The 19,754-nt window shown below is 53.4% G+C and overlaps 1 protein-coding gene and 32 non-coding genes across 33 annotated transcripts in view; all 33 read right to left on the bottom strand.

Annotated features, from left to right (window-relative positions):
* Nucleotides 1-19,754, bottom strand: part of LOC126184654 (calphotin-like) — a 137,231-nt gene that overhangs the window by 88,897 nt on the left and 28,580 nt on the right. The gene's annotated exons all lie outside the window — the stretch shown is intronic.
* Trnae-cuc (transfer RNA glutamic acid (anticodon CUC)) lies at nucleotides 316-387 on the bottom strand. The gene has a single exon. It is a non-coding gene; the product is annotated as a tRNA-Glu (tRNA).
* Trnal-uag (transfer RNA leucine (anticodon UAG)) lies at nucleotides 815-896 on the bottom strand. Its single transcript has one exon. It is a non-coding gene; the product is annotated as a tRNA-Leu (tRNA).
* On the bottom strand, nucleotides 1,653-1,724 carry Trnah-gug (transfer RNA histidin (anticodon GUG)). Its single transcript has one exon. It is a non-coding gene; the product is annotated as a tRNA-His (tRNA).
* On the bottom strand, nucleotides 2,090-2,161 carry Trnae-cuc (transfer RNA glutamic acid (anticodon CUC)). The gene has a single exon. It is a non-coding gene; the product is annotated as a tRNA-Glu (tRNA).
* Trnal-uag (transfer RNA leucine (anticodon UAG)) lies at nucleotides 2,589-2,670 on the bottom strand. The gene has a single exon. It is a non-coding gene; the product is annotated as a tRNA-Leu (tRNA).
* Trnah-gug (transfer RNA histidin (anticodon GUG)) lies at nucleotides 3,427-3,498 on the bottom strand. Its single transcript has one exon. It is a non-coding gene; the product is annotated as a tRNA-His (tRNA).
* Trnae-cuc (transfer RNA glutamic acid (anticodon CUC)) lies at nucleotides 3,864-3,935 on the bottom strand. Its single transcript has one exon. It is a non-coding gene; the product is annotated as a tRNA-Glu (tRNA).
* Trnal-uag (transfer RNA leucine (anticodon UAG)) lies at nucleotides 4,363-4,444 on the bottom strand. The gene has a single exon. It is a non-coding gene; the product is annotated as a tRNA-Leu (tRNA).
* Trnah-gug (transfer RNA histidin (anticodon GUG)) lies at nucleotides 5,201-5,272 on the bottom strand. The gene has a single exon. It is a non-coding gene; the product is annotated as a tRNA-His (tRNA).
* On the bottom strand, nucleotides 5,648-5,719 carry Trnae-cuc (transfer RNA glutamic acid (anticodon CUC)). The gene has a single exon. It is a non-coding gene; the product is annotated as a tRNA-Glu (tRNA).
* Trnal-uag (transfer RNA leucine (anticodon UAG)) lies at nucleotides 6,147-6,228 on the bottom strand. The gene has a single exon. It is a non-coding gene; the product is annotated as a tRNA-Leu (tRNA).
* Trnah-gug (transfer RNA histidin (anticodon GUG)) lies at nucleotides 6,985-7,056 on the bottom strand. Its single transcript has one exon. It is a non-coding gene; the product is annotated as a tRNA-His (tRNA).
* Trnae-cuc (transfer RNA glutamic acid (anticodon CUC)) lies at nucleotides 7,432-7,503 on the bottom strand. Its single transcript has one exon. It is a non-coding gene; the product is annotated as a tRNA-Glu (tRNA).
* On the bottom strand, nucleotides 7,931-8,012 carry Trnal-uag (transfer RNA leucine (anticodon UAG)). The gene has a single exon. It is a non-coding gene; the product is annotated as a tRNA-Leu (tRNA).
* Trnah-gug (transfer RNA histidin (anticodon GUG)) lies at nucleotides 8,769-8,840 on the bottom strand. The gene has a single exon. It is a non-coding gene; the product is annotated as a tRNA-His (tRNA).
* On the bottom strand, nucleotides 9,216-9,287 carry Trnae-cuc (transfer RNA glutamic acid (anticodon CUC)). Its single transcript has one exon. It is a non-coding gene; the product is annotated as a tRNA-Glu (tRNA).
* Nucleotides 9,715-9,796, bottom strand: Trnal-uag (transfer RNA leucine (anticodon UAG)). Its single transcript has one exon. It is a non-coding gene; the product is annotated as a tRNA-Leu (tRNA).
* Nucleotides 10,553-10,624, bottom strand: Trnah-gug (transfer RNA histidin (anticodon GUG)). The gene has a single exon. It is a non-coding gene; the product is annotated as a tRNA-His (tRNA).
* Trnae-cuc (transfer RNA glutamic acid (anticodon CUC)) lies at nucleotides 11,000-11,071 on the bottom strand. The gene has a single exon. It is a non-coding gene; the product is annotated as a tRNA-Glu (tRNA).
* Trnal-uag (transfer RNA leucine (anticodon UAG)) lies at nucleotides 11,499-11,580 on the bottom strand. The gene has a single exon. It is a non-coding gene; the product is annotated as a tRNA-Leu (tRNA).
* Trnah-gug (transfer RNA histidin (anticodon GUG)) lies at nucleotides 12,337-12,408 on the bottom strand. Its single transcript has one exon. It is a non-coding gene; the product is annotated as a tRNA-His (tRNA).
* On the bottom strand, nucleotides 12,784-12,855 carry Trnae-cuc (transfer RNA glutamic acid (anticodon CUC)). Its single transcript has one exon. It is a non-coding gene; the product is annotated as a tRNA-Glu (tRNA).
* Nucleotides 13,283-13,364, bottom strand: Trnal-uag (transfer RNA leucine (anticodon UAG)). The gene has a single exon. It is a non-coding gene; the product is annotated as a tRNA-Leu (tRNA).
* Nucleotides 14,121-14,192, bottom strand: Trnah-gug (transfer RNA histidin (anticodon GUG)). Its single transcript has one exon. It is a non-coding gene; the product is annotated as a tRNA-His (tRNA).
* Nucleotides 14,568-14,639, bottom strand: Trnae-cuc (transfer RNA glutamic acid (anticodon CUC)). The gene has a single exon. It is a non-coding gene; the product is annotated as a tRNA-Glu (tRNA).
* On the bottom strand, nucleotides 15,067-15,148 carry Trnal-uag (transfer RNA leucine (anticodon UAG)). The gene has a single exon. It is a non-coding gene; the product is annotated as a tRNA-Leu (tRNA).
* Nucleotides 15,905-15,976, bottom strand: Trnah-gug (transfer RNA histidin (anticodon GUG)). The gene has a single exon. It is a non-coding gene; the product is annotated as a tRNA-His (tRNA).
* Nucleotides 16,352-16,423, bottom strand: Trnae-cuc (transfer RNA glutamic acid (anticodon CUC)). The gene has a single exon. It is a non-coding gene; the product is annotated as a tRNA-Glu (tRNA).
* Nucleotides 16,851-16,932, bottom strand: Trnal-uag (transfer RNA leucine (anticodon UAG)). The gene has a single exon. It is a non-coding gene; the product is annotated as a tRNA-Leu (tRNA).
* Nucleotides 17,689-17,760, bottom strand: Trnah-gug (transfer RNA histidin (anticodon GUG)). The gene has a single exon. It is a non-coding gene; the product is annotated as a tRNA-His (tRNA).
* Trnae-cuc (transfer RNA glutamic acid (anticodon CUC)) lies at nucleotides 18,136-18,207 on the bottom strand. The gene has a single exon. It is a non-coding gene; the product is annotated as a tRNA-Glu (tRNA).
* Trnal-uag (transfer RNA leucine (anticodon UAG)) lies at nucleotides 18,673-18,754 on the bottom strand. Its single transcript has one exon. It is a non-coding gene; the product is annotated as a tRNA-Leu (tRNA).

The raw sequence follows: 19,754 nt of genomic DNA, 5'->3' as shown, positions 1-19,754 counted from the left end.
AGCCCACAGTGTCACGCCACAGCAGTGTCAGACACGTTCTCCATCACATGTATACAAACAAATGAACGCGCCTGCGCTGTCAGGACACTAACTACAGTGGTTAGCTGCATTCACCTCCGTGGCAATGTCTTGCAGTCCTCCAAGCCTCTTCGCTACAGGTACGTGGCTCGACAACAAGTGGACACACGCCGCATCTCTCTCGCCGTCGGTTGTTGCCATGAATCATACTTAACGTAGCTTTCTGCACGCGTCAGCGTAGCGTCAGTCGAGCAAAGTCGAGACAAGTCGCATAAGAGGAGCAACAAAAACGCGCATTTCCGGTACCGGGAATCGAACCCGGGCCTCCTGGGTGAGAGCCAGGTATCCTAGCCACTAGACCACACCGGATAACGACGGCAGTGCTCTTCCAGCGAACGCAGCAATCAGGCACGGTTAACTGACAACTGTAAAAAAATCCACTCTCTCACGTTATAGAACGGCGTGCTCCGGACGCATTTCGTGGACACGAACGCCAGCAATGATGAGAGCAAAAGGCGCTTACAAATCCTGTCGTTGCACCACGCACTGTTCTACGGCAATTCACGAAGCAGAAGCTGTTTTCTTTGCAGGCAATGAGTGCAGCCGTCTTCGACACAGGAAACAATTACACGTTTGGCAGCTGTGGGATTGGAACCCACGCCTCCGAAGAGACTGGTGCCTGAAACCAGCGCTTTACACCGCTCGGCCACGCTACCTACACAACACGCGCGTCACAAGAGCTGCATCCTACCCTACGGGAACACACAGCAGCGGCACAAAAATGAGACGTAAAAACTGGCAACGGTGGGATTCGAACCCACGCCTCCGAAGAGACTGGTGCCTAAAACCAGCGCCTTAGACCGCTCGGCCACGTTACCGTTGGACCACGAGCGGCAAAACGTTTCCTTTGTAGTACAAAGATCACTCCGAAATGTAAGTGTCTTGGCAATCGCTGTGCCGTGTATGTCCACTGCTCTCCCACTGGAAGCGTCTCTTTAGGCCATCCACAACAAGAAAATGCCGTGCCCGCCGTATGGGAGCGACGCCACTTGTCTGTAGCTGTCGTAGTTAAGGAGACAGCAGCTCCTGGATTCGAACCCACGCCTACGAAGAGACTGGTGCCTTAAACCAGTGCCTTAAACCAGTGCCTTAGAGCGCTATTTTTCGTAGTATTTTTTCCATGCAGCAGATCCACACATGACGTGGCTCACTGGAGTAGTATGCGACATAGGATGGAAAATACAGTTCCCGCCCGGGATCGAACCGGGGGTCCTTCTGCGTGTGAAGCAGACGCGATAACCGCTACACTACTTTTTTATTTTTGAGCGCTCGGCCACGCTACGTGCGCTGCATTGGGCGCCAGTTTTCCCAGCATTTGTAGAAACAGTGCACGTCACAGCTTCCTGTTCTGCTGGCACTGGTTGCTCATCCATCGCACTTCAAACAACTGCCCTTTTCGACTGCAGAGAGCAGCGGACGTCCGCGCTCTGGGAGGCGACATTACATGTTGGTGATGAAGTGGTAGTACAAACTGCGGCCTGCGGAACACGAGTGAAAAATCAAGAGAGCACTGTAATTTCGAGTACTCGTGCACTATCTCTATAGCAACGGCAGCAAGGCAAAACTTTCAAAAGTGCCGTGACCAGGATTCGAACCTGGGTTATTGCGGCCACAACGCAATGTCCTAACCACTAGACGATCACGGCCACGGAGGCGCCCGCCAAAGCAGCTGGCGGGAATGCAAGTGGCGGCACACAGCAAAGCCCAGCCCACAGTGTCACGCCACAGCAGTGTCAGACACGTTCTCCATCACATGTATACAAACAAATGAACGCGCCTGCGCTGTCAGGACACTAACTACAGTGGTTAGCTGCAATCACCTCCGTGGCAATGTCTTGCAGTCCTCCAAGCCTCTTCGCTACAGGTACGTGGCTCGACAACAACTGGACACACGCCGCATCTCTCTCGCCGTCGGTTGTTGCCATGAATCATACTTAACGTAGCTTTCTGCACGCGTCAGCGTAGCGTCAGTCGAGACAAGTCGCATAAGAGTAGCAACAAAAACGCGCATTTCCGGTACCGGGAATCGAACCCGGGCCTCCTGGGTGAGAGCCAGGTATCCTAGCCACTAGACCACACCGGATAACGACGGCAGTGCTCTTCCAGCGAACGCAGCAATCAGGCATGGTTAACTGACAACTGTAAAAATATCCACTCTCTCACGTTATAGAACGGCGTGCTCCGGACGCATTTCGTGGACACGAACGCCAGCAATGATGAGAGCAAAAGGCGCTTACAAATCCTGTAGTTGCACCACGCACTGTTCTACGGCAATTCACGAAGCAGAAGCTGTTTTCTTTGCAGGCAATGAGTGCAGCCGTCTTCGACACAGGAAACAATTACACGTTTGGCAGCTGTGGGATTGGAACCCACGCCTCCGAAGAGACTGGTGCCTGAAACCAGCGCTTTACACCGCTCGGCCACGCTACCTACACAACACGCGCGTCACAAGAGCTGCATCCTACCCTACGAGAACACACAGCAGCGGCACAAAAATGAGACGTAAAAACTGGCAACGGTGGGATTCGAACCCACGCCTCCGAAGAGACTGGTGCCTAAAACCAGCGCCTTAGACCGCTCGGCCACGTTACCGTTGGACCACGAGCGGCAAAACGTTTCCTTTGTAGTACAAAGATCACTCCGAAATGTAAGTGTCTTGGCAATCGCTGTGCCGTGTATGTCCACTGCTCTCCCACTGGAAGCGTCTCTTTAGGCCATCCACAACAAGAAAATGCCGTGCCCGCCGTATGGGAGCGACGCCACTTGTCTGTAGCTGTCGTAGTTAAGGAGACAGCAGCTCCTGGATTCGAACCCACGCCTACGAAGAGACTGGTGCCTTAAACCAGTGCCTTAAACCAGTGCCTTAGAGCGCTATTTTTCGTAGTATTTTTTCCATGCAGCAGATCCACACATGACGTGGCTCACTGGAGTAGTATGCGACATAGGATGGAAAATACAGTTCCCGCCCGGGATCGAACCGGGGGTCCTTCTGCGTGTGAAGCAGACGCGATAACCGCTACACTACTTTTTTATTTTTGAGCGCTCGGCCACGCTACGTGCGCTGCATTGGGCGCCAGTTTTCCCAGCATTTGTAGAAACAGTGCACGTCACAGCTTCCTGTTCTGCTGGCACTGGTTGCTCATCCATCGCACTTCAAACAACTGCCCTTTTCGACTGCAGAGAGCAGCGGACGTCCGCGCTCTGGGAGGCGACATTACATGTTGGTGATGAAGTGGTAGTACAAACTGCGGCCTGCGGAACACGAGTGAAAAATCAAGAGAGCACTGTAATTTCGAGTACTCGTGCACTATCTCTATAGCAACGGCAGCAAGGCAAAACTTTCAAAAGTGCCGTGACCAGGATTCGAACCTGGGTTATTGCGGCCACAACGCAATGTCCTAACCACTAGACGATCACGGCCACGGAGGCGCCCGCCAAAGCAGCTGGCGGGAATGCAAGTGGCGGCACACAGCAAAGCCCAGCCCACAGTGTCACGCCACAGCAGTGTCAGACACGTTCTCCATCACATGTATACAAACAAATGAACGCGCCTGCGCTGTCAGGACACTAACTACAGTGGTTAGCTGCATTCACCTCCGTGGCAATGTCTTGCAGTCCTCCAAGCCTCTTCGCTACAGGTACGTGGCTCGACAACAAGTGGACACACGCCGCATCTCTCTCGCCGTCGGTTGTTGCCATGAATCATACTTAACGTAGCTTTCTGCACGCGTCAGCGTAGCGTCAGTCGAGACAAGTCGCATAAGAGTAGCAACAAAAACGCGCATTTCCGGTACCGGGAATCGAACCCGGGCCTCCTGGGTGAGAGCCAGGTATCCTAGCCACTAGACCACACCGGATAACGACGGCAGTGCTCTTCCAGCGAACGCAGCAATCAGGCATGGTTAACTGACAACTGTAAAAAAATCCACTCTCTCACGTTATAGAACGGCGTGCTCCGGACGCATTTCGTGGACACGAACGCCAGCAATGATGAGAGCAAAAGGCGCTTACAAATCCTGTAGTTGCACCACGCACTGTTCTACGGCAATTCACGAAGCAGAAGCTGTTTTCTTTGCAGGCAATGAGTGCAGCCGTCTTCGACACAGGAAACAATTACACGTTTGGCAGCTGTGGGATTGGAACCCACGCCTCCGAAGAGACTGGTGCCTGAAACCAGCGCTTTACACCGCTCGGCCACGCTACCTATACAACACGCGCGTCACAAGAGCTGCATCCTACCCTACGAGAACACACAGCAGCGGCACAAAAATGAGACGTAAAAACTGGCAACGGTGGGATTCGAACCCACGCCTCCGAAGAGACTGGTGCCTAAAACCAGCGCCTTAGACCGCTCGGCCACGTTACCGTTGGACCACGAGCGGCAAAACGTTTCCTTTGTAGTACAAAGATCACTCCGAAATGTAAGTGTCTTGGCAATCGCTGTGCCGTGTATGTCCACTGCTCTCCCACTGGAAGCGTCTCTTTAGGCCATCCACAACAAGAAAATGCCGTGCCCGCCGTATGGGAGCGACGCCACTTGTCTGTAGCTGTCGTAGTTAAGGAGACAGCAGCTCCTGGATTCGAACCCACGCCTACGAAGAGACTGGTGCCTTAAACCAGTGCCTTAAACCAGTGCCTTAGAGCGCTATTTTTCGTAGTATTTTTTCCATGCAGCAGATCCACACATGACGTGGCTCACTGGAGTAGTATGCGACATAGGATGGAAAATACAGTTCCCGCCCGGGATCGAACCGGGGGTCCTTCTGCGTGTGAAGCAGACGCGATAACCGCCACACTACTTTTTTATTTTTGAGCGCTCGGCCACGCTACGTGCGCTGCATTGGGCGCCAGTTTTCCCAGCATTTGTAGAAACAGTGCACGTCACAGCTTCCTGTTCTGCTGGCACTGGTTGCTCATCCATCGCACTTCAAACAACTGCCCTTTTCGACTGCAGAGAGCAGCGGACGTCCGCGCTCTGGGAGGCGACATTACATGTTGGTGATGAAGTGGTAGTACAAACTGCGGCCTGCGGAACACGAGTGAAAAATCAAGAGAGCACTGTAATTTCGAGTACTCGTGCACTATCTCTATAGCAACGGCAGCAAGGCAAAACTTTCAAAAGTGCCGTGACCAGGATTCGAACCTGGGTTATTGCGGCCACAACGCAATGTCCTAACCACTAGACGATCACGGCCACGGAGGCGCCCGCCAAAGCAGCTGGCGGGAATGCAAGTGGCGGCACACAGCAAAGCCCAGCCCACAGTGTCACGCCACAGCAGTGTCAGACACGTTCTCCATCACATGTATACAAACAAATGAACGCGCCTGCGCTGTCAGGACACTAACTACAGTGGTTAGCTGCATTCACCTCCGTGGCAATGTCTTGCAGTCCTCCAAGCCTCTTCGCTACAGGTACGTGGCTCGACAACAAGTGGACACACGCCGCATCTCTCTCGCCGTCGGTTGTTGCCATGAATCATACTTAACGTAGCTTTCTGCACGCGTCAGCGTAGCGTCAGTCGAGCAAAGTCGAGACAAGTCGCATAAGAGGAGCAACAAAAACGCGCATTTCCGGTACCGGGAATCGAACCCGGGCCTCCTGGGTGAGAGCCAGGTATCCTAGCCACTAGACCACACCGGATAACGACGGCAGTGCTCTTCCAGCGAACGCAGCAATCAGGCACGGTTAACTGACAACTGTAAAAAAATCCACTCTCTCACGTTATAGAACGGCGTGCTCCGGACGCATTTCGTGGACACGAACGCCAGCAATGATGAGAGCAAAAGGCGCTTACAAATCCTGTCGTTGCACCACGCACTGTTCTACGGCAATTCACGAAGCAGAAGCTGTTTTCTTTGCAGGCAATGAGTGCAGCCGTCTTCGACACAGGAAACAATTACACGTTTGGCAGCTGTGGGATTGGAACCCACGCCTCCGAAGAGACTGGTGCCTGAAACCAGCGCTTTACACCGCTCGGCCACGCTACCTACACAACACGCGCGTCACAAGAGCTGCATCCTACCCTACGAGAACACACAGCAGCGGCACAAAAATGAGACGTAAAAACTGGCAACGGTGGGATTCGAACCCACGCCTCCGAAGAGACTGGTGCCTAAAACCAGCGCCTTAGACCGCTCGGCCACGTTACCGTTGGACCACGAGCGGCAAAACGTTTCCTTTGTAGTACAAAGATCACTCCGAAATGTAAGTGTCTTGGCAATCGCTGTGCCGTGTATGTCCACTGCTCTCCCACTGGAAGCGTCTCTTTAGGCCATCCACAACAAGAAAATGCCGTGCCCGCCGTATGGGAGCGACGCCACTTGTCTGTAGCTGTCGTAGTTAAGGAGACAGCAGCTCCTGGATTCGAACCCACGCCTACGAAGAGACTGGTGCCTTAAACCAGTGCCTTAAACCAGTGCCTTAGAGCGCTAGTTTTCGTAGTATTTTTTCCATGCAGCAGATCCACACATGACGTGGCTCACTGGAGTAGTATGCGACATAGGATGGAAAATACAGTTCCCGCCCGGGATCGAACCGGGGGTCCTTCTGCGTGTGAAGCAGACGCGATAACCGCTACACTACTTTTTTATTTTTGAGCGCTCGGCCACGCTACGTGCGCTGCATTGGGCGCCAGTTTTCCCAGCATTTGTAGAAACAGTGCACGTCACAGCTTCCTGTTCTGCTGGCACTGGTTGCTCATCCATCGCACTTCAAACAACTGCCCTTTTCGACTGCAGAGAGCAGCGGACGTCCGCGCTCTGGGAGGCGACATTACATGTTGGTGATGAAGTGGTAGTACAAACTGCGGCCTGCGGAACACGAGTGAAAAATCAAGAGAGCACTGTAATTTCGAGTACTCGTGCACTATCTCTATAGCAACGGCAGCAAGGCAAAACTTTCAAAAGTGCCGTGACCAGGATTCGAACCTGGGTTATTGCGGCCACAACGCAATGTCCTAACCACTAGACGATCACGGCCACGGAGGCGCCCGCCAAAGCAGCTGGCGGGAATGCAAGTGGCGGCACACAGCAAAGCCCAGCCCACAGTGTCACGCCACAGCAGTGTCAGACACGTTCTCCATCACATGTATACAAACAAATGAACGCGCCTGCGCTGTCAGGACACTAACTACAGTGGTTAGCTGCATTCACCTCCGTGGCAATGTCTTGCAGTCCTCCAAGCCTCTTCGCTACAGGTACGTGGCTCGACAACAAGTGGACACACGCCGCATCTCTCTCGCCGTCGGTTGTTGCCATGAATCATACTTAACGTAGCTTTCTGCACGCGTCAGCGTAGCGTCAGTCGAGCAAAGTCGAGACAAGTCGCATAAGAGGAGCAACAAAAACGCGCATTTCCGGTACCGGGAATCGAACCCGGGCCTCCTGGGTGAGAGCCAGGTATCCTAGCCACTAGACCACACCGGATAACGACGGCAGTGCTCTTCCAGCGAACGCAGCAATCAGGCACGGTTAACTGACAACTGTAAAAAAATCCACTCTCTCACGTTATAGAACGGCGTGCTCCGGACGCATTTCGTGGACACGAACGCCAGCAATGATGAGAGCAAAAGGCGCTTACAAATCCTGTCGTTGCACCACGCACTGTTCTACGGCAATTCACGAAGCAGAAGCTGTTTTCTTTGCAGGCAATGAGTGCAGCCGTCTTCGACACAGGAAACAATTACACGTTTGGCAGCTGTGGGATTGGAACCCACGCCTCCGAAGAGACTGGTGCCTGAAACCAGCGCTTTACACCGCTCGGCCACGCTACCTACACAACACGCGCGTCACAAGAGCTGCATCCTACCCTACGAGAACACACAGCAGCGGCACAAAAATGAGACGTAAAAACTGGCAACGGTGGGATTCGAACCCACGCCTCCGAAGAGACTGGTGCCTAAAACCAGCGCCTTAGACCGCTCGGCCACGTTACCGTTGGACCACGAGCGGCAAAACGTTTCCTTTGTAGTACAAAGATCACTCCGAAATGTAAGTGTCTTGGCAATCGCTGTGCCGTGTATGTCCACTGCTCTCCCACTGGAAGCGTCTCTTTAGGCCATCCACAACAAGAAAATGCCGTGCCCGCCGTATGGGAGCGACGCCACTTGTCTGTAGCTGTCGTAGTTAAGGAGACAGCAGCTCCTGGATTCGAACCCACGCCTACGAAGAGACTGGTGCCTTAAACCAGTGCCTTAAACCAGTGCCTTAGAGCGCTAGTTTTCGTAGTATTTTTTCCATGCAGCAGATCCACACATGACGTGGCTCACTGGAGTAGTATGCGACATAGGATGGAAAATACAGTTCCCGCCCGGGATCGAACCGGGGGTCCTTCTGCGTGTGAAGCAGACGCGATAACCGCTACACTACTTTTTTATTTTTGAGCGCTCGGCCACGCTACGTGCGCTGCATTGGGCGCCAGTTTTCCCAGCATTTGTAGAAACAGTGCACGTCACAGCTTCCTGTTCTGCTGGCACTGGTTGCTCATCCATCGCACTTCAAACAACTGCCCTTTTCGACTGCAGAGAGCAGCGGACGTCCGCGCTCTGGGAGGCGACATTACATGTTGGTGATGAAGTGGTAGTACAAACTGCGGCCTGCGGAACACGAGTGAAAAATCAAGAGAGCACTGTAATTTCGAGTACTCGTGCACTATCTCTATAGCAACGGCAGCAAGGCAAAACTTTCAAAAGTGCCGTGATCAGGATTCGAACCTGGGTTATTGCGGCCACAACGCAATGTCCTAACCACTAGACGATCACGGCCACGGAGGCGCCCGCCAAAGCAGCTGGCGGGAATGCAAGTGGCGGCACACAGCAAAGCCCAGCCCACAGTGTCACGCCACAGCAGTGTCAGACACGTTCTCCATCACATGTATACAAACAAATGAACGCGCCTGCGCTGTCAGGACACTAACTACAGTGGTTAGCTGCATTCACCTCCGTGGCAATGTCTTGCAGTCCTCCAAGCCTCTTCGCTACAGGTACGTGGCTCGACAACAAGTGGACACACGCCGCATCTCTCTCGCCGTCGGTTGTTGCCATGAATCATACTTAACGTAGCTTTCTGCACGCGTCAGCGTAGCGTCAGTCGAGCAAAGTCGAGACAAGTCGCATAAGAGGAGCAACAAAAACGCGCATTTCCGGTACCGGGAATCGAACCCGGGCCTCTTGGGTGAGAGCCAGGTATCCTAGCCACTAGACCACACCGGATAACGACGGCAGTGCTCTTCCAGCGAACGCAGCAATCAGGCACGGTTAACTGACAACTGTAAAAAAATCCACTCTCTCACGTTATAGAACGGCGTGCTCCGGACGCATTTCGTGGACACGAACGCCAGCAATGATGAGAGCAAAAGGCGCTTACAAATCCTGTCGTTGCACCACGCACTGTTCTACGGCAATTCACGAAGCAGAAGCTGTTTTCTTTGCAGGCAATGAGTGCAGCCGTCTTCGACACAGGAAACAATTACACGTTTGGCAGCTGTGGGATTGGAACCCACGCCTCCGAAGAGACTGGTGCCTGAAACCAGCGCTTTACACCGCTCGGCCACGCTACCTACACAACACGCGCGTCACAAGAGCTGCATCCTACCCTACGAGAACACACAGCAGCGGCACAAAAATGAGACGTAAAAACTGGCAACGGTGGGATTCGAACCCACGCCTCCGAAGAGACTGGTGCCTAAAACCAGCGCCTTAGACCGCTCGGCCACGTTACCGTTGGACCACGAGCGGCAAAACGTTTCCTTTGTAGTACAAAGATCACTCCGAAATGTAAGTGTCTTGGCAATCGCTGTGCCGTGTATGTCCACTGCTCTCCCACTGGAAGCGTCTCTTTAGGCCATCCACAACAAGAAAATGCCGTGCCCGCCGTATGGGAGCGACGCCACTTGTCTGTAGCTGTCGTAGTTAAGGAGACAGCAGCTCCTGGATTCGAACCCACGCCTACGAAGAGACTGGTGCCTTAAACCAGTGCCTTAAACCAGTGCCTTAGAGCGCTAGTTTTCGTAGTATTTTTTCCATGCAGCAGATCCACACATGACGTGGCTCACTGGAGTAGTATGCGACATAGGATGGAAAATACAGTTCCCGCCCGGGATCGAACCGGGGGTCCTTCTGCGTGTGAAGCAGACGCGATAACCGCTACACTACTTTTTTATTTTTGAGCGCTCGGCCACGCTACGTGCGCTGCATTGGGCGCCAGTTTTCCCAGCATTTGTAGAAACAGTGCACGTCACAGCTTCCTGTTCTGCTGGCACTGGTTGCTCATCCATCGCACTTCAAACAACTGCCCTTTTCGACTGCAGAGAGCAGCGGACGTCCGCGCTCTGGGAGGCGACATTACATGTTGGTGATGAAGTGGTAGTACAAACTGCGGCCTGCGGAACACGAGTGAAAAATCAAGAGAGCACTGTAATTTCGAGTACTCGTGCACTATCTCTATAGCAACGGCAGCAAGGCAAAACTTTCAAAAGTGCCGTGATCAGGATTCGAACCTGGGTTATTGCGGCCACAACGCAATGTCCTAACCACTAGACGATCACGGCCACGGAGGCGCCCGCCAAAGCAGCTGGCGGGAATGCAAGTGGCGGCACACAGCAAAGCCCAGCCCACAGTGTCACGCCACAGCAGTGTCAGACACGTTCTCCATCACATGTATACAAACAAATGAACGCGCCTGCGCTGTCAGGACACTAACTACAGTGGTTAGCTGCATTCACCTCCGTGGCAATGTCTTGCAGTCCTCCAAGCCTCTTCGCTACAGGTACGTGGCTCGACAACAAGTGGACACACGCCGCATCTCTCTCGCCGTCGGTTGTTGCCATGAATCATACTTAACGTAGCTTTCTGCACGCGTCAGCGTAGCGTCAGTCGAGCAAAGTCGAGACAAGTCGCATAAGAGGAGCAACAAAAACGCGCATTTCCGGTACCGGGAATCGAACCCGGGCCTCTTGGGTGAGAGCCAGGTATCCTAGCCACTAGACCACACCGGATAACGACGGCAGTGCTCTTCCAGCGAACGCAGCAATCAGGCACGGTTAACTGACAACTGTAAAAAAATCCACTCTCTCACGTTATAGAACGGCGTGCTCCGGACGCATTTCGTGGACACGAACGCCAGCAATGATGAGAGCAAAAGGCGCTTACAAATCCTGTCGTTGCACCACGCACTGTTCTACGGCAATTCACGAAGCAGAAGCTGTTTTCTTTGCAGGCAATGAGTGCAGCCGTCTTCGACACAGGAAACAATTACACGTTTGGCAGCTGTGGGATTGGAACCCACGCCTCCGAAGAGACTGGTGCCTGAAACCAGCGCTTTACACCGCTCGGCCACGCTACCTACACAACACGCGCGTCACAAGAGCTGCATCCTACCCTACGAGAACACACAGCAGCGGCACAAAAATGAGACGTAAAAACTGGCAACGGTGGGATTCGAACCCACGCCTCCGAAGAGACTGGTGCCTAAAACCAGCGCCTTAGACCGCTCGGCCACGTTACCGTTGGACCACGAGCGGCAAAACGTTTCCTTTGTAGTACAAAGATCACTCCGAAATGTAAGTGTCTTGGCAATCGCTGTGCCGTGTATGTCCACTGCTCTCCCACTGGAAGCGTCTCTTTAGGCCATCCACAACAAGAAAATGCCGTGCCCGCCGTATGGGAGCGACGCCACTTGTCTGTAGCTGTCGTAGTTAAGGAGACAGCAGCTCCTGGATTCGAACCCACGCCTACGAAGAGACTGGTGCCTTAAACCAGTGCCTTAAACCAGTGCCTTAGAGCGCTAGTTTTCGTAGTATTTTTTCCATGCAGCAGATCCACACATGACGTGGCTCACTGGAGTAGTATGCGACATAGGATGGAAAATACAGTTCCCGCCCGGGATCGAACCGGGGGTCCTTCTGCGTGTGAAGCAGACGCGATAACCGCTACACTACTTTTTTATTTTTGAGCGCTCGGCCACGCTACGTGCGCTGCATTGGGCGCCAGTTTTCCCAGCATTTGTAGAAACAGTGCACGTCACAGCTTCCTGTTCTGCTGGCACTGGTTGCTCATCCATCGCACTTCAAACAACTGCCCTTTTCGACTGCAGAGAGCAGCGGACGTCCGCGCTCTGGGAGGCGACATTACATGTTGGTGATGAAGTGGTAGTACAAACTGCGGCCTGCGGAACACGAGTGAAAAATCAAGAGAGCACTGTAATTTCGAGTACTCGTGCACTATCTCTATAGCAACGGCAGCAAGGCAAAACTTTCAAAAGTGCCGTGATCAGGATTCGAACCTGGGTTATTGCGGCCACAACGCAATGTCCTAACCACTAGACGATCACGGCCACGGAGGCGCCCGCCAAAGCAGCTGGCGGGAATGCAAGTGGCGGCACACAGCAAAGCCCAGCCCACAGTGTCACGCCACAGCAGTGTCAGACACGTTCTCCATCACATGTATACAAACAAATGAACGCGCCTGCGCTGTCAGGACACTAACTACAGTGGTTAGCTGCATTCACCTCCGTGGCAATGTCTTGCAGTCCTCCAAGCCTCTTCGCTACAGGTACGTGGCTCGACAACAAGTGGACACACGCCGCATCTCTCTCGCCGTCGGTTGTTGCCATGAATCATACTTAACGTAGCTTTCTGCACGCGTCAGCGTAGCGTCAGTCGAGCAAAGTCGAGACAAGTCGCATAAGAGGAGCAACAAAAACGCGCATTTCCGGTACCGGGAATCGAACCCGGGCCTCTTGGGTGAGAGCCAGGTATCCTAGCCACTAGACCACACCGGATAACGACGGCAGTGCTCTTCCAGCGAACGCAGCAATCAGGCACGGTTAACTGACAACTGTAAAAAAATCCACTCTCTCACGTTATAGAACGGCGTGCTCCGGACGCATTTCGTGGACACGAACGCCAGCAATGATGAGAGCAAAAGGCGCTTACAAATCCTGTCGTTGCACCACGCACTGTTCTACGGCAATTCACGAAGCAGAAGCTGTTTTCTTTGCAGGCAATGAGTGCAGCCGTCTTCGACACAGGAAACAATTACACGTTTGGCAGCTGTGGGATTGGAACCCACGCCTCCGAAGAGACTGGTGCCTGAAACCAGCGCTTTACACCGCTCGGCCACGCTACCTACACAACACGCGCGTCACAAGAGCTGCATCCTACCCTACGAGAACACACAGCAGCGGCACAAAAATGAGACGTAAAAACTGGCAACGGTGGGATTCGAACCCACGCCTCCGAAGAGACTGGTGCCTAAAACCAGCGCCTTAGACCGCTCGGCCACGTTACCGTTGGACCACGAGCGGCAAAACGTTTCCTTTGTAGTACAAAGATCACTCCGAAATGTAAGTGTCTTGGCAATCGCTGTGCCGTGTATGTCCACTGCTCTCCCACTGGAAGCGTCTCTTTAGGCCATCCACAACAAGAAAATGCCGTGCCCGCCGTATGGGAGCGACGCCACTTGTCTGTAGCTGTCGTAGTTAAGGAGACAGCAGCTCCTGGATTCGAACCCACGCCTACGAAGAGACTGGTGCCTTAAACCAGTGCCTTAAACCAGTGCCTTAGAGCGCTAGTTTTCGTAGTATTTTTTCCATGCAGCAGATCCACACATGACGTGGCTCACTGGAGTAGTATGCGACATAGGATGGAAAATACAGTTCCCGCCCGGGATCGAACCGGGGGTCCTTCTGCGTGTGAAGCAGACGCGATAACCGCTACACTACTTTTTTATTTTTGAGCGCTCGGCCACGCTACGTGCGCTGCATTGGGCGCCAGTTTTCCCAGCATTTGTAGAAACAGTGCACGTCACAGCTTCCTGTTCTGCTGGCACTGGTTGCTCATCCATCGCACTTCAAACAACTGCCCTTTTCGACTGCAGAGAGCAGCGGACGTCCGCGCTCTGGGAGGCGACATTACATGTTGGTGATGAAGTGGTAGTACAAACTGCGGCCTGCGGAACACGAGTGAAAAATCAAGAGAGCACTGTAATTTCGAGTACTCGTGCACTATCTCTATAGCAACGGCAGCAAGGCAAAACTTTCAAAAGTGCCGTGATCAGGATTCGAACCTGGGTTATTGCGGCCACAACGCAATGTCCTAACCACTAGACGATCACGGCCACGGAGGCGCCCGCCAAAGCAGCTGGCGGGAATGCAAGTGGCGGCACACAGCAAAGCCCAGCCCACAGTGTCACGCCACAGCAGTGTCAGACACGTTCTCCATCACATGTATACAAACAAATGAACGCGCCTGCGCTGTCAGGACACTAACTACAGTGGTTAGCTGCATTCACCTCCGTGGCAATGTCTTGCAGTCCTCCAAGCCTCTTCGCTACAGGTACGTGGCTCGACAACAAGTGGACACACGCCGCATCTCTCTCGCCGTCGGTTGTTGCCATGAATCATACTTAACGTAGCTTTCTGCACGCGTCAGCGTAGCGTCAGTCGAGCAAAGTCGAGACAAGTCGCATAAGAGGAGCAACAAAAACGCGCATTTCCGGTACCGGGAATCGAACCCGGGCCTCTTGGGTGAGAGCCAGGTATCCTAGCCACTAGACCACACCGGATAACGACGGCAGTGCTCTTCCAGCGAACGCAGCAATCAGGCACGGTTAACTGACAACTGTAAAAAAATCCACTCTCTCACGTTATAGAACGGCGTGCTCCGGACGCATTTCGTGGACACGAACGCCAGCAATGATGAGAGCAAAAGGCGCTTACAAATCCTGTCGTTGCACCACGCACTGTTCTACGGCAATTCACGAAGCAGAAGCTGTTTTCTTTGCAGGCAATGAGTGCAGCCGTCTTCGACACAGGAAACAATTACACGTTTGGCAGCTGTGGGATTGGAACCCACGCCTCCGAAGAGACTGGTGCCTGAAACCAGCGCTTTACACCGCTCGGCCACGCTACCTACACAACACGCGCGTCACAAGAGCTGCATCCTACCCTACGAGAACACACAGCAGCGGCACAAAAATGAGACGTAAAAACTGGCAACGGTGGGATTCGAACCCACGCCTCCGAAGAGACTGGTGCCTAAAACCAGCGCCTTAGACCGCTCGGCCACGTTACCGTTGGACCACGAGCGGCAAAACGTTTCCTTTGTAGTACAAAGATCACTCCGAAATGTAAGTGTCTTGGCAATCGCTGTGCCGTGTATGTCCACTGCTCTCCCACTGGAAGCGTCTCTTTAGGCCATCCACAACAAGAAAATGCCGTGCCCGCCGTATGGGAGCGACGCCACTTGTCTGTAGCTGTCGTAGTTAAGGAGACAGCAGCTCCTGGATTCGAACCCACGCCTACGAAGAGACTGGTGCCTTAAACCAGTGCCTTAAACCAGTGCCTTAGAGCGCTAGTTTTCGTAGTATTTTTTCCATGCAGCAGATCCACACATGACGTGGCTCACTGGAGTAGTATGCGACATAGGATGGAAAATACAGTTCCCGCCCGGGATCGAACCGGGGGTCCTTCTGCGTGTGAAGCAGACGCGATAACCGCTACACTACTTTTTTATTTTTGAGCGCTCGGCCACGCTACGTGCGCTGCATTGGGCGCCAGTTTTCCCAGCATTTGTAGAAACAGTGCACGTCACAGCTTCCTGTTCTGCTGGCACTGGTTGCTCATCCATCGCACTTCAAACAACTGCCCTTTTCGACTGCAGAGAGCAGCGGACGTCCGCGCTCTGGGAGGCGACATTACATGTTGGTGATGAAGTGGTAGTACAAACTGCGGCCTGCGGAACACGAGTGAAAAATCAAGAGAGCACTGTAATTTCGAGTACTCGTGCACTATCTCTATAGCAACGGCAGCAAGGCAAAACTTTCAAAAGTGCCGTGACCAGGATTCGAACCTGGGTTATTGCGGCCACAACGCAATGTCCTAACCACTAGACGATCACGGCCACGGAGGCGCCCGCCAAAGCAGCTGGCGGGAATGCAAGTGGCGGCACACAGCAAAGCCCAGCCCACAGTGTCACGCCACAGCAGTGTCAGACACGTTCTCCATCACATGTATACAAACAAATGAACGCGCCTGCGCTGTCAGGACACTAACTACAGTGGTTAGCTGCATTCACCTCCGTGGCAATGTCTTGCAGTCCTCCAAGCCTCTTCGCTACAGGTACGTGGCTCGACAACAAGTGGACACACGCCGCATCTCTCTCGCCGTCGGTTGTTGCCATGAATCATACTTAACGTAGCTTTCTGCACGCGTCAGCGTAGCGTCAGTCGAGCAAAGTCGAGACAAGTCGCATAAGAGGAGCAACAAAAACGCGCATTTCCGGTACCGGGAATCGAACCCGGGCCTCCTGGGTGAGAGCCAGGTATCCTAGCCACTAGACCACACCGGATAACGACGGCAGTGCTCTTCCAGCGAACGCAGCAATCAGGCACGGTTAACTGACAACTGTAAAAAAATCCACTCTCTCACGTTATAGAACGGCGTGCTCCGGACGCATTTCGTGGACACGAACGCCAGCAATGATGAGAGCAAAAGGCGCTTACAAATCCTGTCGTTGCACCACGCACTGTTCTACGGCAATTCACGAAGCAGAAGCTGTTTTCTTTGCAGGCAATGAGTGCAGCCGTCTTCGACACAGGAAACAATTACACGTTTGGCAGCTGTGGGATTGGAACCCACGCCTCCGAAGAGACTGGTGCCTGAAACCAGCGCTTTACACCGCTCGGCCACGCTACCTACACAACACGCGCGTCACAAGAGCTGCATCCTACCCTACGAGAACACACAGCAGCGGCACAAAAATGAGACGTAAAAACTGGCAACGGTGGGATTCGAACCCACGCCTCCGAAGAGACTGGTGCCTAAAACCAGCGCCTTAGACCGCTCGGCCACGTTACCGTTGGACCACGAGCGGCAAAACGTTTCCTTTGTAGTACAAAGATCACTCCGAAATGTAAGTGTCTTGGCAATCGCTGTGCCGTGTATGTCCACTGCTCTCCCACTGGAAGCGTCTCTTTAGGCCATCCACAACAAGAAAATGCCGTGCCCGCCGTATGGGAGCGACGCCACTTGTCTGTAGCTGTCGTAGTTAAGGAGACAGCAGCTCCTGGATTCGAACCCACGCCTACGAAGAGACTGGTGCCTTAAACCAGTGCCTTAAACCAGTGCCTTAGAGCGCTATTTTTCGTAGTATTTTTTCCATGCAGCAGATCCACACATGACGTGGCTCACTGGAGTAGTATGCGACATAGGATGGAAAATACAGTTCCCGCCCGGGATCGAACCGGGGGTCCTTCTGCGTGTGAAGCAGACGCGATAACCGCTACACTACTTTTTTATTTTTGAGCGCTCGGCCACGCTACGTGCGCTGCATTGGGCGCCAGTTTTCCCAGCATTTGTAGAAACAGTGCACGTCACAGCTTCCTGTTCTGCTGGCACTGGTTGCTCATCCATCGCACTTCAAACAACTGCCCTTTTCGACTGCAGAGAGCAGCGGACGTCCGCGCTCTGGGAGGCGACATTACATGTTGGTGATGAAGTGGTAGTACAAACTGCGGCCTGCGGAACACGAGTGAAATATCAAGAGAGCACTGTAATTTCGAGTACTCGTGCACTATCTCTATAGCAACGGCAGCAAGGCAAAACTTTCAAAAGTGCCGTGACCAGGATTCGAACCTGGGTTATTGCGGCCACAACGCAATGTCCTAACCACTAGACGATCACGGCCACGGAGGCGCCCGCCAAAGCAGCTGGCGGGAATGCAAGTGGCGGCACACAGCAAAGCCCAGCCCACAGTGTCACGCCACAGCAGTGTCAGACACGTTCTCCATCACATGTATACAAACAAATGAACGCGCCTGCGCTGTCAGGACACTAACTACAGTGGTTAGCTGCATTCACCTCCGTGGCAATGTCTTGCAGTCCTCCAAGCCTCTTCGCTACAGGTACGTGGCTCGACAACAAGTGGACACACGCCGCATCTCTCTCGCCGTCGGGTGTTGCCGTGAATCATACTTAACGTAGCTTTCTGCACGCGTCAGCGTAGCGTCAGTCGAGCAAAGTCGAGACAAGTCGCATAAGAGGAGCAACAAAAACGCGCATTTCCGGTACCGGGAATCGAACCCGGGCCTCCTGGGTGAGAGCCAGGTATCCTAGCCACTAGACCACACCGGATAACGACGGCAGTGCTCTTCCAGCGAACGCAGCAATCAGGCACGGTTAACTGACAACTGTAAAAAAATCCACTCTCTCACGTTATAGAACGGCGTGCTCCGGACGCATTTCGTGGACACGAACGCCAGCAATGATGAGAGCAAAAGGCGCTTACAAATCCTGTCGTTGCACCACGCACTGTTCTACGGCAATTCACGAAGCAGAAGCTGTTTTCTTTGCAGGCAATGAGTGCAGCCGTCTTCGACACAGGAAACAATTACACGTTTGGCAGCTGTGGGATTGGAACCCACGCCTCCGAAGAGACTGGTGCCTGAAACCAGCGCTTTACACCGCTCGGCCACGCTACCTACACAACACGCGCGTCACAAGAGCTGCATCCTACCCTACGAGAACACACAGCAGCGGCACAAAAATGAGACGTAAAAACTGGCAACCAGCAGCGGCACAAAAATGAGACGTAAAAACTGGCAACGGTGGGATTCGAACCCCACGCCTCCGAGAGACTGGTGCCTAAAACCAGCGCCTTAGACCGCTCGGCCACGTTACCGTTGGACCACGAGCGGCAAAACGGTTTCCTTTGTAGTACAAAGGATCACTCCGAAATGTAAGTGTCTTGGCAATCGCTGTGCCGTGTATGTCCACTGCTACTCCACTGGAAGCGTCCTCTTTAGGCCATCCACAACAAGAAAATGCCGTGCCCGCCGTATGGGAGCGACGCCACTTGTCTGTAGCTGTCGTAGTTAAGGAGACAGCAGCTCCTGGATTCGAACCCCGCCTACGAAGAGACTGGTGCCTTAAACCAGTGCCTTAAACCAGTGCCTTAGAGCGCTAGTTTTCGTAGTATTTTTTCCATGCAGCAGATCCACACATGACGTGGCTCACTGGAGTAGTATGCGACATAGGATGGAAAATACAGTTCCCGCCCGGGATCGAACCGGGGGTCCTTCTGCGTGTGAAGCAGACGCGATAACCCGCTACACTACTTTTTTATTTTTTGAGCGCTCGGCCACGCTACGTGCGCTGCATTGGGCGCCAGTTTTTCCCAGCATTTGTAGAAACAGTGCACGTCACAGCTTCCTGTTCTGCTGGCACTGGTTGCTCATCCATCGCACTTCAAACAACTGCCCTTTTCGACTGCAGAGAGCAGCGGACGTCCGCGCTCTGGGAGGCGACATTACATGTTGGTGATGAAGTGGTAGTACAAACTGCGGCCTGCGGAACACGAGTGAAAAAATCAAGAGAGCACTGTAATTTCGAGTACTCGTGCACTCTCTCTATAGCAACGGCAGCAAGGCAAAACTTTCAAAAGTGCCGTGATCAGGATTCGAACCTGGGTTATTGCGGCCACACAACGCAATGTCCTAACCACTAGACGATCACGGCCCACGGAGGCGCCCGCCAAAGCAGCTGGCGGGAATGCCAAGTGGCGGCCACACAGCAAAGCCCCAGCCCACAGTGTCACGCCACAGCAGTGTCAGACACGTTCTCCATCACAATGTATACAAACAAATGAACGCGCCTGCGCTGTCAGGACACTAACTACAGTG

This window comes from Schistocerca cancellata, chromosome 1, assembly GCF_023864275.1.
Source record: "Schistocerca cancellata isolate TAMUIC-IGC-003103 chromosome 1, iqSchCanc2.1, whole genome shotgun sequence".
In the NCBI taxonomy this organism is placed as follows: Eukaryota; Metazoa; Arthropoda; class Insecta; order Orthoptera; family Acrididae; genus Schistocerca; species Schistocerca cancellata.
This window is presented reverse-complemented; position numbering and strand designations above follow the sequence as displayed.